The sequence below is a fragment of the Micromesistius poutassou genome (assembly GCF_964030765.1).
Source record: "Micromesistius poutassou genome assembly, chromosome: 23".
Lineage (NCBI taxonomy): Eukaryota > Metazoa > Chordata > Actinopteri > Gadiformes > Gadidae > Micromesistius > Micromesistius poutassou.
The window spans coordinates 11,157,213-11,169,397 of NC_140293.1; the positions used below are offsets into that span (position 1 = coordinate 11,157,213).

Sequence of the window (12,185 nt, forward strand, 5' to 3'; positions counted from 1 at the left end):
ATAGAATACATATGAAACCATTGGATTTTGTTATGTTACCCAGTTTGTATCCCACCCACTGGGTGTGTCTGGATAGCCTACATATGATTGAAATCATATGAATGATCATGAAAAGCGCAAAACGCGTGTTTATTTACTTACTATGTATCGATTCGAGTGCGAGGGGAGGTTTTCATGATCTTGTTGGGGAAATGTCTGGAAATATTAAAAGTTAAAAAATTCTGTGGAAACTAATCCTCAAGGTCAATGCTGAAATTGTCTAGGACTAGGTCATTGTTAAGCAGTGAGAATTGCTTAACAATGGTTGATTCGTCGTAAACGTCCACACTGTATCTCAACACATCTCTCCATTATTGTTTAATGTCTTTGAGCGTCTGTCTGTTTGTTCCACTTTTCCTTTATGATCTGCTGCCCCCTAGTGGTAGGTCTACAGTGGTATCATTGCCATCCAGGAATTGCTTCAATGAGGAATTTCAGAAGACAATAAGCTTTATACAACGTTTTGATTGATTGATTTAATTACTGCATTCTAGAAATAACGGGCATTGGTAACAGAAAAGAGAACACTTCATAGGCCGTAGTACAATTTAAAACAATACGAGATAAAACGTTTAGCCTATTATATTGAGTCCTTGAAGAAATACAGAAAATGACCACCAGACGCGCGTTTTGACAGATATCCTCCCACTAGTCATATCTTATGCCGCTTTTCCACCGACAGTACCAGCTCGACTGGCCCTGCCTTTTTTGCGTTTCCATTTTAGTACTACCTCCGTCGAGGTTCCAAGCGAGCGGAGTAGGTACTTTTGTGTGACGTAAACAGGCTGCTGGCAACTGATTGGCCAGCGGCTGTAAATGGGAATAATCACTCAAAGTTAAGTTGTGTCCGGCGTGGTTGGAGTCCACGAACCCGCTCCCGAGGGGGACACTGATCAGCGTTTCGCCGTGTGTGTCGCTCCTTTCCCGTGGCTAGAGTTAGGCTGCGCGTGGTTGTGTGTGTCGTGCGTGGTTGTGTGTGTCCGGCGTGGCTGGAGTCCACGGACCGGCTCCGGAGGATCAGCGTTTCGCTGTTTAGTTTCAGTGTCGTTCCTTTCCCAGGGCTCGAGTTTCGCCTCTATCAACGTTACCGTATGACAACAATAGATGCGCAGTCATTGCGCTTTTTATTTTATTTTATTTCCCATCATAACCTTTCCCGGGAATCAGGAAATACTCTTGATCAGATTCAGATTTCCCGGGAATCGCGTCTCCCGTGATTAAAACCTAATGACGACCCGCCCATGGTGGAGAGGTTCTTTTCTACGACCCGCCCACATTGAAGAGGTACTTTTTCAGATGGAAACGCGACGTGCCTGGAACCAAACCAAGTCGAGTTGAGGCGAGTTGAGTCGAGTCGAGCTGATACTGTCGGTGGAAAAGCGACATAAGAGTATAATAGGACTATAAAGCATATTCTTTAATTATTTATTTTTTACACCTTTTCTAATCTATATAAGAAATACTGTGGACAGAAATATATATATTTGTGGACAACTGTTTTGTGCATGGCATCTTTCACGAATGTGTGAGATTAAGTCTTGATGTGATTCTAAATCAGCTATTTAAAATCCCCACCAAATTATGGTTAGAACTTTGGGGCCGGGGCTTGTAGCGCTGAACATCTCTGAATAGTTGTGTACTGAAGCATTTTATTTTTTACATCTTTCAACATCTGCAGCCGCAAACACTTTTTTTGTTCACTTCGATATGCAGTAAATCACACAAAGTCCTCTTATTGCATCCATAGCGGTTAATGCCATTCTGAACTACATATAATTATCACTTTCTGATGTTTTGATCATTCATCTTGATAGCAGTCAGTGCTACAAAACCGATGTTGACTTGCACTGCGGTACGTGAATATAAGTTGTTCTGATAACATGACGGTGCAGTTCTATCGAAACAATTTAATTTTGGATACCAACTTCCTCCGAAAGAGTGAAAGCCTACTTTAAGTTATCGAACAGGGAAACAGCCTTAAATACGAATGTCTCAAAAATGTGTATTATCATATATGGGTGGGCTGGGCCTAGTCCAGCTAACCTCTAGGTCCAGCCCTACCCCGGCTCAGGTCCAGCCCCTCCCCAACACACTCATACAACTTGGTAGCACAAGGTCAAGTAGCATCTAGCTACGGCCCCGGAGAGAGACCTCTGTCAGACAGCGGTTGTCTACGGCGTCTGAGAGAGGATAAGCTTCTTGGACCAATCACAACCGTTCATCTAATACGAGATAAATACAATGACGGTGCAGAGGATCGACGTAGAGGCATTTTCATCCACAACAAAGATTGCTGCCGGTGATGTAGAACCGTCTGTTTATTCTGCTATCGAGACAGTGTTAAACAAACTGGACAGTATATTTTCACTAAAAGAAGAACAAACTACCGCTCTTAAAGCTTTGTTGAGAAGAAGGATGTATTTTATTTTTCTCTCAGTGCAGGGTCACCCGTTTCGTTGCTATGATTGGTTGTTGATGTCCAGAGACATTTTGCTCTGCGCCCGTTGGTGACGCCCAATGGAAATCAAACATGAATGGAGAGGCTCCAGACTTCTTAGGTGAGTGCTGCAAGCAGCGCTCAGCTATTGTTATTCTTAGGCTTTGTTCTTTCTTTCTTTCTTTCTTTCTTTTATTTATTTCTTAAAGATAACCCCCACTACGAGTCTTTACTTGTTGTGGAAGTACAAGAGACGTCAGACGCAGTCTTCATGATTCATAATATCATCCGGAGGCGTACACACGGCGTACACACGCTATCTCGGGATATTGGGCAATATCCCATGATTGAGATCTCATACTCGGGATATTGTTTTCATCGCAATGTCTCGTCATGCTAATGTAACGGGTGTGGCCTCACTGCTACTCTTCTTATAAGAATGGGCGCACATCCGTTATCTGATAGTGGTCTGCGTTGTGTTCTGGATGAATGCGCAGGAGAAGGACTGCTGGACCACAACGGAGGCTGGCTGTTGACATTTATTGCGATCTGCACAAGTCAAAAGAAACTCTCTGAGCACATTGTAGACGGGTCCGCATTCCCCTCCTCCACCCAATTAGGATAGCGCCGACTCAATGTATTCATCACAACGTACTAAAATAATAAAATAAATAAAACAGATAAAATATTCATACCTGCACAAGTCAAAAGAAGAAGAAAGTAGAAAAGAAACTCTCTGAGCACATTGCAGACGGGTCCGCATTCCCCTCCTGACAAACGAACACACGGGGAAACCTTGTAGCACTAGGACGCACGTGTATACAATAAAACTGGAAAAGTGCTCCTACAAAGTGTGAGTTGAACTAACAACGCTATAACATGTTCAGAGCCCTGACTCCAACACATTAAGTTGCACATTTTACATTTTCATTGTCCACAAAACAACTTTCATGCTCCAACATGACGACAATTACAACAACGTACCTCCACTCAATTAGGATAGCGCAGACTGAGCTGCGCGCTGCATTGATGTCACTAGGCAGACTTTTCTTAAAGCGACAGTACAGGTATGATAAACACCTTTAACAGGTTAGAAAATGTACCTTGAACATAACTTACAACACATGAATCAGAATTTGGTGAAGTTTCAACACAATTAAAATAAAATAATTATAATAAGAAGAAGAAGAAGAAAATTTAATAAAATTAAAACATGTCATTTCACCTTGGTTACACTAATAAAAAAATAAACAATAAAAACAAATAAATCCCGGCAAAAAGTGTTATCTCTTCATAATATGTCACTTATAATAGTATATTAATAATATTATTTTTTACAATGGAAGTCAATGGGAGGAGGGCAAAGTCATCCACCCATTCTCTAACACTTCAACTACTTCCAACTTCGCAACTTGGTCAATTTTAAACCGTTAACCTTTGTTCAAACATATAACAAATCAACACACTTTGATCTTCAAATACATCCAATCAGATTTTCGATATAATTAATACTTTTTTCCGAATCAACAGTTTAATGTTAAACCTGCTTTGTGTATTTTCAGTTGGTTTCGCTGACTTTCTTTGAGGCTAGAGTGTGAGAATTCCCCCCACTCTAGCCCAAGATGGCTATCACAACAGCTAAATATTTCGGATGTTGCAGAGCCTAACAACGTCAATATTTTACCTAAAAACACAATGTTGAGCTTAAACGGTTACGGTATTTTTTGTTTCACTGGCACTGGATCGAATAATTATTCTCAGCCATTTTATTTATCACCTCTGCTTTTAAGATCACATCAAGAAGTGCTTAGGGTCATCCTGACCTATCAGGCACCCTGCAGAGGGCTCTTGTATGTCTTATGAGTAAATTAATTATCGTCAACACGATTACTCTAACACTATTCATCGGATTAACTACTTATTTAAAAAGACAGTATTTGGCCTTAATTTGCATCATATTTCGTATAAATAATGGTAATACAGAAAATAATGACACAGAGTAGGTAAACCACGAGGTCAATGGAAAATGCATCTGTGTGTTAATATAGTGAGAGGTACATCTGTCTGTTAATATAGTGAGAGGTGCATCTGTGTGTTTATATAGAGGTGCATCTGTGTGTTAATATAGTGAGAGGTGCATCTGTGTGTTAATATAGTGAGAGGTGCATCTGTGTGTTAATATAGTGAGAGGTGCATCTGTGTGTTAATATAGTGAGAGGTGCATCTGTGTGTAAATATAGTGAGAGGTGCATCTGTGTGTAAATATAGTGAGAGGTGCATCTGTGTGTTAATATAGTGAGAGGTGCATCTGTGTGTTAATATAGTGAGAGGTGCATCTGTGTGTTAATATAGTGAGAGGTGCATCTGTGTGTTAATATAGTGAGAGGTGCATCTGTGTGTTAATATAGTGAGAGGTGCATCGGTGTGTTAATATAGTGAGTGGTGCATCTGTGTGTTAATAGAGAGGTGCATCTGTGTGTTAATATAGTGAGAGCTGCATCTGTGTGTTAATATAGTGAGAGGTACATCTGTGTGTTAATATAGTGAGAGGTGCATCTGTGTGTTAATATAGTGAGAGGTGCATCTGTGTGTTAATATAGTGAGAGGTGCATCTGTGTGTTAATATAGTGAGAGGTACATCTGTGTGTTAATATAGTGAGAGGTACATCTGTGTGTTAATATAGTGAGAGGTACATCTGTGTGTTAATATAGTGAGAGGTGCATCTGTGTGTAGGAACATTGTGAGAGGCTGGAAAAGAGAAAGGCTCTTTTCCTATTTTGCTTTGGTTTATCAATTTGTTGACTCTCGGCATGGGTCCAAGAGGCTTTTCTGTAGGTATTGGAACGTTGTACGTGCCTACCGAGTTTCATACATATTGGTGAAACGTGGCGCAGGGGCTGCTTTTTAAAGATCCTGTAGGGGGCGCTACAAACATGACAAACACTATTTTTGGTATGTGAGCTACAGGCACCAGTATACAAGTGTCCTGTGAATTTCATATTCATAACTATTACGGTCTCCGCAGAGTGATTTACCCTCCTCTGGCGGCCTTGTTGTTTTTCCAATCGACTTCATTTTACTAGAGCAGTTGGAACTTTGGTCCCCAAAGTTCGCTCAAATCAAACATTGCGTCTATGAACTGTGGCGATTTTAGTGTCAGGCCACGCCCATTCCGATGCCACGCCCCATTTAAAAATATGTAGACTTTATCTTGTTCAAAATTTGATTCTGAACTTTTGTATCTGGGTCAACATCATAGGAGTCCAACTTGATGTTGATATGAGCAATTTTCTTTTTTGTCATTTTAAACCACACCCATTTTAGAACTCAATGGCTCATGGGAGCTTTAAACTTGATTGTACAGACTAATCCTTATGTCAGATTGAAGACAATGTGCCATAGATGATATGTGCCAAAGGATTTTAGTCAAAGTCGAAAAAGGGATCCTGGATGGGATCCTTAGGCAATTTACTGTTTTTAACTAAATTCAAAATGGCGGAAAATCTGGCTACCGAAAGTGATAGGAGGGTTCTAGAGGCAAATTTGTTCATCATGAGGATTTGCATATGAGAGTAAAGGTTCATGAGTGTAGGTCAAACCAGTGACGAGTTATGCCTGTTTCTGTTTGAATTTTTGGACAGTTAGTATAGTGCCACCTTTGGGCCAATGTGAATTTGATGCATGGAATATCTAAGTTACAGCAGTCCCCACAAATGTGCCAAATAAAAATGAGTTTTCGTATATGTTCAGGGTGGGGAAAATGCAGGCGAATTGGACTAAAAATAATAAAACGGACCAATTACAATAGGGACCTTGCCGGTTTCGGCTCGGTCCCTAATAAAAAGAAAGGGAGGAGGTGGGGGTCCATCAATCAGGAGGCATAGACTGAAGAGAGTGAAAGAATGTTAAAAAGGGAAGCCACTTGTTATAAAATTTATCAGAATTACCTTTCACTGAATATCTGATCTTCTCCAGCTTTAGAAAAGACATGGTGTCATTGAGCCACTGAGTGCTAGAGGGTGCTTTAGTTGACTTCCAGTGAAGAAGAAGATGGCGTCTTGCCAGTAAGGAAGTAAAAGCTAAAATATCTAATTGGTTAGAGGTAAACCGGTTGTGGTCTTCTGGGAGCCCGAATATGGCGACATGAGGGGAGACTTTAATGGTAATTAAAAGTATTTTTGACATGGTATCAAAATAATTCTGCCAGAAGCAAGAAAGTAACGAACAAGAGTAAAACATATGAGTTAAATTGCAAAATGAAGCATGGCATTTGTCGCAATTGTCAGTGATAGTGGAATACATCTGTGACAGTCGAGTTTTGGAATAATGGACTCTAAACAATACTTTAAATTGTATAAGTGTGAGACGAGCGCAGGTTGAGCTAGTGTAAATTTTCTTAAGAGCAGTGTCCCACCAGTCATCTCCCAGATGTAGACCCAGTTCTTGTTCCCAAGTAGCCTTGACTTTGGTAACTGGTGAGCAATCAAAAGACAGGATTTCCTTATAACCTTTAGAGATGAGTGACTTCTGAAGTGGGTCGTGGCTTAGAAGCTCCTCCCACTGTAGACTTGGTGGTAATGAGGGAAAAACGATGAGTGGAAAATGAGTGGAAATAAAGCGTTAGCGCAGTGTCTAATTTGAAAGTAACAGAAAAGATGAGAGGGTGGGAGATTAAATTCTCCTGAGAGATCTGTAAAGCTACGAAAAATACCATCCTTGTAATGGTCTTTGAAACATTTCAGGCCCTTATTATGCCATGCAAAAAAGGTTAAATCTGTAAGTGCAGGTCGAAATAAATGATTCCTCAATAAAGGAGCTAATGTAGATGATGACTTAAATTTGAAGTGCCTCCTAAATTGATACCAAATTTTAAGTGTGGAGCGAACCACTTGGTTATTTGTAAAGCCAGAGAGGTTGGATGGAATAGAAGAGGTAAGTAAAGCAGTTAGGGAAGATGAAACACATGACTGCGCCTCTAAATCACACCATGGCAGATCAACTGAGTTGAACCAAAATGAAATCTTGTGGATATGTGCTGCCCAATAATACAATTGAAAATTTGAAAGTGACAATCCACCATTGAATTTACATCTCTGAAGTGTGGATTTGCAGATCCTGGGTGCCTTTCCACACCATAGGAAGTGAGAAATGGTTTGATCAATTGTTTTAAAGAACTGCTTTGGGAGGAAAAGTGGGAGACAGTGGAACAAAAATAGAAATTTGGGCAAAATGTTCATTTTGACTGCATTAATTCTTCCAATTAACGAGAGAGGTAAGCGTGCCCATCTTTGGAGGTCAGATTCTCTGACCTCTGACCTCCTCTTTGGAGGTCAGACTTTGGAGGTCAGAAACTGGATTGAATGTTATTGGTGGGGATACTAGCTTGTGGAGAAGTATAGAGGAGACGTATCCACAAATGAACACATTTCCCAGCCAAATTTCTTTAGTTCAGTGAATAAAGTCCTTTTTCAGCGTCAACCGAGATCACTACTTCAGGTGTTGCTGTGTTAGTTTTAGAGTAGATAATATTTAGGAGAGTACGGACATTAAAGAACAGCTGCCACCCCTTAACAAATCCAGTTTGCTCAGGTGAAACAATAGTTGGTACAATATTTTCTAGGCGATAGGCCAAAGCTTTCGCAAGGATCTTAGCATCCACATTTATTAATGAGCGAGGTCCGTAGGAGCCGCAAAGAACCGGATCCTTATCTTTTTTTAAGAGGAGACTTATGGAGGCCTGTCTTGAAGTGGGAGGGAGAGTACCATGTTGTAGCGATTCCTTATATACAGCATGCAGTAATGGGGAGTTTATCCTGAAATCTTAAAAAAAAAACTCAACTGGGAATCTGTCTGGGCCAGGAGCTTTGTTATTTTGCATGTTTCTCATAGCGAGAATAATTTCTTCTACCGTTAATGGTGAGTCAAGGTCTTTAGCAGAATCTGGGTTTATCACTGGGAAATTTAGGCTATCTAGGAACGAGTTCATTTCAGTAGTGTCAGGTGGAGATTCAGACTTACAGTATATAAAGAGGAATAGAATGAGTGAAAAACAGAATTAATGGTGGTGGGATCGCTATGCAATGTACCTGAAGAATCTTTTATCTGGGGAATCATACGTGAGGCTGCCTGGCGACATAGCTGATAAGCTAGAAGCTGGCTTGCCTTATCACCATGTTCATAATATGTGGCTGCAATGAATTTGTTAAATTTATCATCCGAAAGAACTAATGCATTAAACCTCCAAGGTGTTGGGTAGCGGGGTTGTGAGGAAAACTGAATGTCTAAGGAAAGAGGGGCATGGTCAGAAATAACAATAGGGTGGTAATTAACAGTAAGTACTTTAGGAATTAGCTTAGAATCAATAAAGTAGTAATCAATCCGAGAGAAAGACATCTGGCATCTGTGAAAAGAAGGAATATTCCTTGGTGTGAGGGTTGTAAAATCTCCAAGGATCAATGCAAGCATTTTTGGACATGAAATCAGAAAGAGACCTCGACATTAATGATGGGGTCAGAGTTTGCGGGTTAGAGTGATCTAAATTAGGATTGACACAATTCATGTCCCCACCAACTATAAGGATATTGTTATTCAAAGAGGGAAGACATTCAAAAAGCTTAATAATAATAATAATAAAATGGGGACATGGAAGTGTACCTGTAACAATTAAGTATCTGCCATTTTTGTCTGATATAACATTAGAAGCTGAAAACTGAATTGACTTACTAAATAAAATAGCAACCCCCTGGCTTTAGAATTGAAATTGGAGTGAAATACCCCAGAAACCCAAGGACATTTAAGTCTGACCTGATCTTTGGTGCGCATGTGGGTTTCCTGTAGAAACACTGGGTCAGCTTTAAGACGTTTCAGATGCGCAAATATCCTAGATCTCTTAATTGGACTCCCCATGCCTTTAATATTCCAGCTCAAAAATCTCACAGAAGACCCAATATGTGGGATATCAGAAGTACTAGGATTTGAGGGCATTTCTTAAGTTCTTAGACATAGAAATAGACTGAATGTGGACCCCCCCAGAGAAGAAAAGAGAGAAGAAAAAGACATTTAAAAAAAGAACACGATAGCACTTGCAGAGCATAGCCCCCCCCCCCTCCCGGAGTCGCGCGGGGTAGAGCAGCCCAAAACATATCCCCGGTATCTCACGGAGCTGGCGCTGGACATCATTAAAGGCGGCTTGGGCACGAGCCGTCCTCGGAGTGTAGTCTGGGAAGATAGAGAAAGTCATGTCTCCAATCTTGATCCGTTGCTGAGCCCTGGCTCGGCGTAATATGTCCACACAGTCCATATGATAATGTAGACGAGCGACTATGGGGCGGGGGCGCTCACCGGGTTTCGGCTTCGGCTGGAGAGTGCGATGAGCACGGTCCACGAGAGGCTCCTTCTCGAGCTTCAGTGCCTCCTTGAGCAGAGAGGAAATAGCCGTAGCAGCAGAAGAGGTGGAAAAATCCTCAGGAATTCCCACCAACCGTATGTTATTACGCCGAGATCTCGCCTCCAAATCCTCGCATTTATTGTCCAATCTTATCAGTTCTGTTGACAGATGCTCCACTTTAGCTTGTAAGGTAGTCAGTGCAGGAGGAAAGCGATGTTTCCATTTCACCAACGGTGCCCTTCAGAGTGCGCACGTCGGACTGGATGTTTGTAATGCTGTCAGATAACTCCGACTTCACTGCCCGTAGCTCAGTCTTGATGTTTGACAAATTCTCGGTCAAGGCCGCTTGAAGCTCGGTTTTGTAAATAGCCGCCATCTCGACGCGGAGTGACGAGAGCAGCTCGGCCTTAAAGTCGGGGCAAGGAGTGTCGCCTGCGGCTCCGTACGAGCAGGAGGGGAGGGGGAGCCACCACGAGGCGGGGATGCGGCGGGCTGAGTAGGCCGCGGTGGTTGTATGGGTGGTTTAGGTTTTGGAGGCATTTTGATCGGTAAGAGGTCGGCGTTGAGTTGAGATTATGGTGGTGGGGAAAACACAGACCGGAACAAAGATACAAAAGTGTGCCTAAAATACAATTTGTGACGGTTGTTGCAGGAGCTCAGAGAGGAGCGTCCTACTCCATCAGTCGCTACACCGGAAGTCGAATATGTAATATTAATATATAAATAATAATGATCTATATAACAAAATAATAATGATCTATATAATAAAATAATTCACTGTGAATGCCAACATATAAGTTTAACAGCTGCTCTACAAATGTCTGCTTCATCTTTGTTGTTGGTTTGACATTTTCATGCCACCATCAAAATGCTTTATCAAAAGCACTTGCCTATATAAAATGTTTAAACCTGTAATATGTAACATATCTGAACTAGAAGGTTTCTCAAGAATTCCCTCCATGGAACTTTTCTCTATCAATTATTTTAGTCTGTTCCACTTGAAAAAGGTAAAGAAGTAAATCTATGAAAAGTAAGATGATATTTCGGCCAGACCAGAAAATACAATAAAAACATTCATAGACACTTTTCTGTCCTTTATTTTGTGTCAAACTTACCAAGAAATCCCACAGACCAGCTTAATTCATTTTGACAGATATTTCTCAACTGGCTCAATCAAATAAATAATTAAAAATTACATTTTAAATTACTGGATTCAGTAAAAAAAAAGAAATACAAGAAAAATACACTGTAGCAATGCAAGCAATATCTTTCTGAATTGTTACAATGCGTGAGAGATTGTCCAACGAAGCCACTTGAATGAATTTAATAAAGAAATCAAAAAAAGAGTGAACATTGAATGAAAGAGGAATAAAACAAAATAAAATACACCATTGAAATCCAGGCAAAAATTTAAACCCACCCAAATAATATGTTTTAAGTATTGTACAATGCCGATTTTTCCAGACAAAAGTAAGGCGAAACAATTCAACAAATAAAATGCATGAGCAGGATAGCCTTTATGCTTTGTTTACTACGTTAATGTCAAATGTCAAATCATCGAACAAAAATATAAAGCATCAGGCTCAAACTTTTAAAAAATCCAATGGAACATTAACAACAACTGCAAAATTAAAGAGGCAAGTTAAGTTCAGAGCTGGGTTTGTAATGAACTGGTTTGTACTACAAGTAAATACACACATCCTTATATCACTACTTATATCTCGTCAGTTCAGCCTTTCCTGCCTCACATGTAGTAGGATAACTTGTGCACCATAACATATTGCATGATAAAATTGTGGTGATTTTCATAATGCTCTGATTAGATCAAATATATATTATTCTAAAAGAGGCTGCTCTTCCTCATAGTCAGAAAATAAACTCTTACTCTCATCATCTCCACAAATACTATTGCATGCCAAAGGCCTCTTGGAGGCTTTTATCAGCATCTTCCTTGCTAATTGCTTTCCATGAAGTGGGAATATCTGCAGGCTCTGCATCATAATAGTCAGCAAACTCCTTGTTGAACCTGACCATCACATATTTCCAGTAATCAGATGCTGTATAGCTATCATCTGCAGGAATTTCCCAATCTTCGTAAATGGCTTTGTAATTTTTGCAAGGATGCAACACCCAGTTAGTAGCAACACTCTTGAATGATTGGTCACTACAGACAGAGGATGTGCAAATATCAGTAACAAGTTTATTTGAGGCATCATTGCTGTATCCTCCTAACCCCTGTGGCCTATGTATTTTAACATGATGAACCTTGTGAACCACTGCCCCTGCCTCACATGGTGCTCTGCAGAATGGGCACTGTTTAC

The 12,185-nt window shown here is 40.5% G+C and overlaps 1 pseudogene across 1 annotated transcript in view; it reads right to left on the reverse strand.

Annotated features, from left to right (window-relative positions):
* LOC311368291 (up-regulator of cell proliferation-like) overlaps positions 1–10,240 on the reverse strand; it is a 29,120-nt pseudogene extending 18,880 nt beyond the window's left edge. The window contains exons 1-3 of the transcript in view: positions 10,097–10,240; positions 9,819–9,891; positions 9,636–9,695 (exon numbers count right to left, since the gene is read on the reverse strand). The product of the transcript in view is annotated as an up-regulator of cell proliferation-like (transcript). The remainder of the gene's footprint in view (positions 1–9,635; positions 9,696–9,818; positions 9,892–10,096) is intronic.
* Between the last annotated feature and the right edge of the window lie 1,945 nt (positions 10,241–12,185).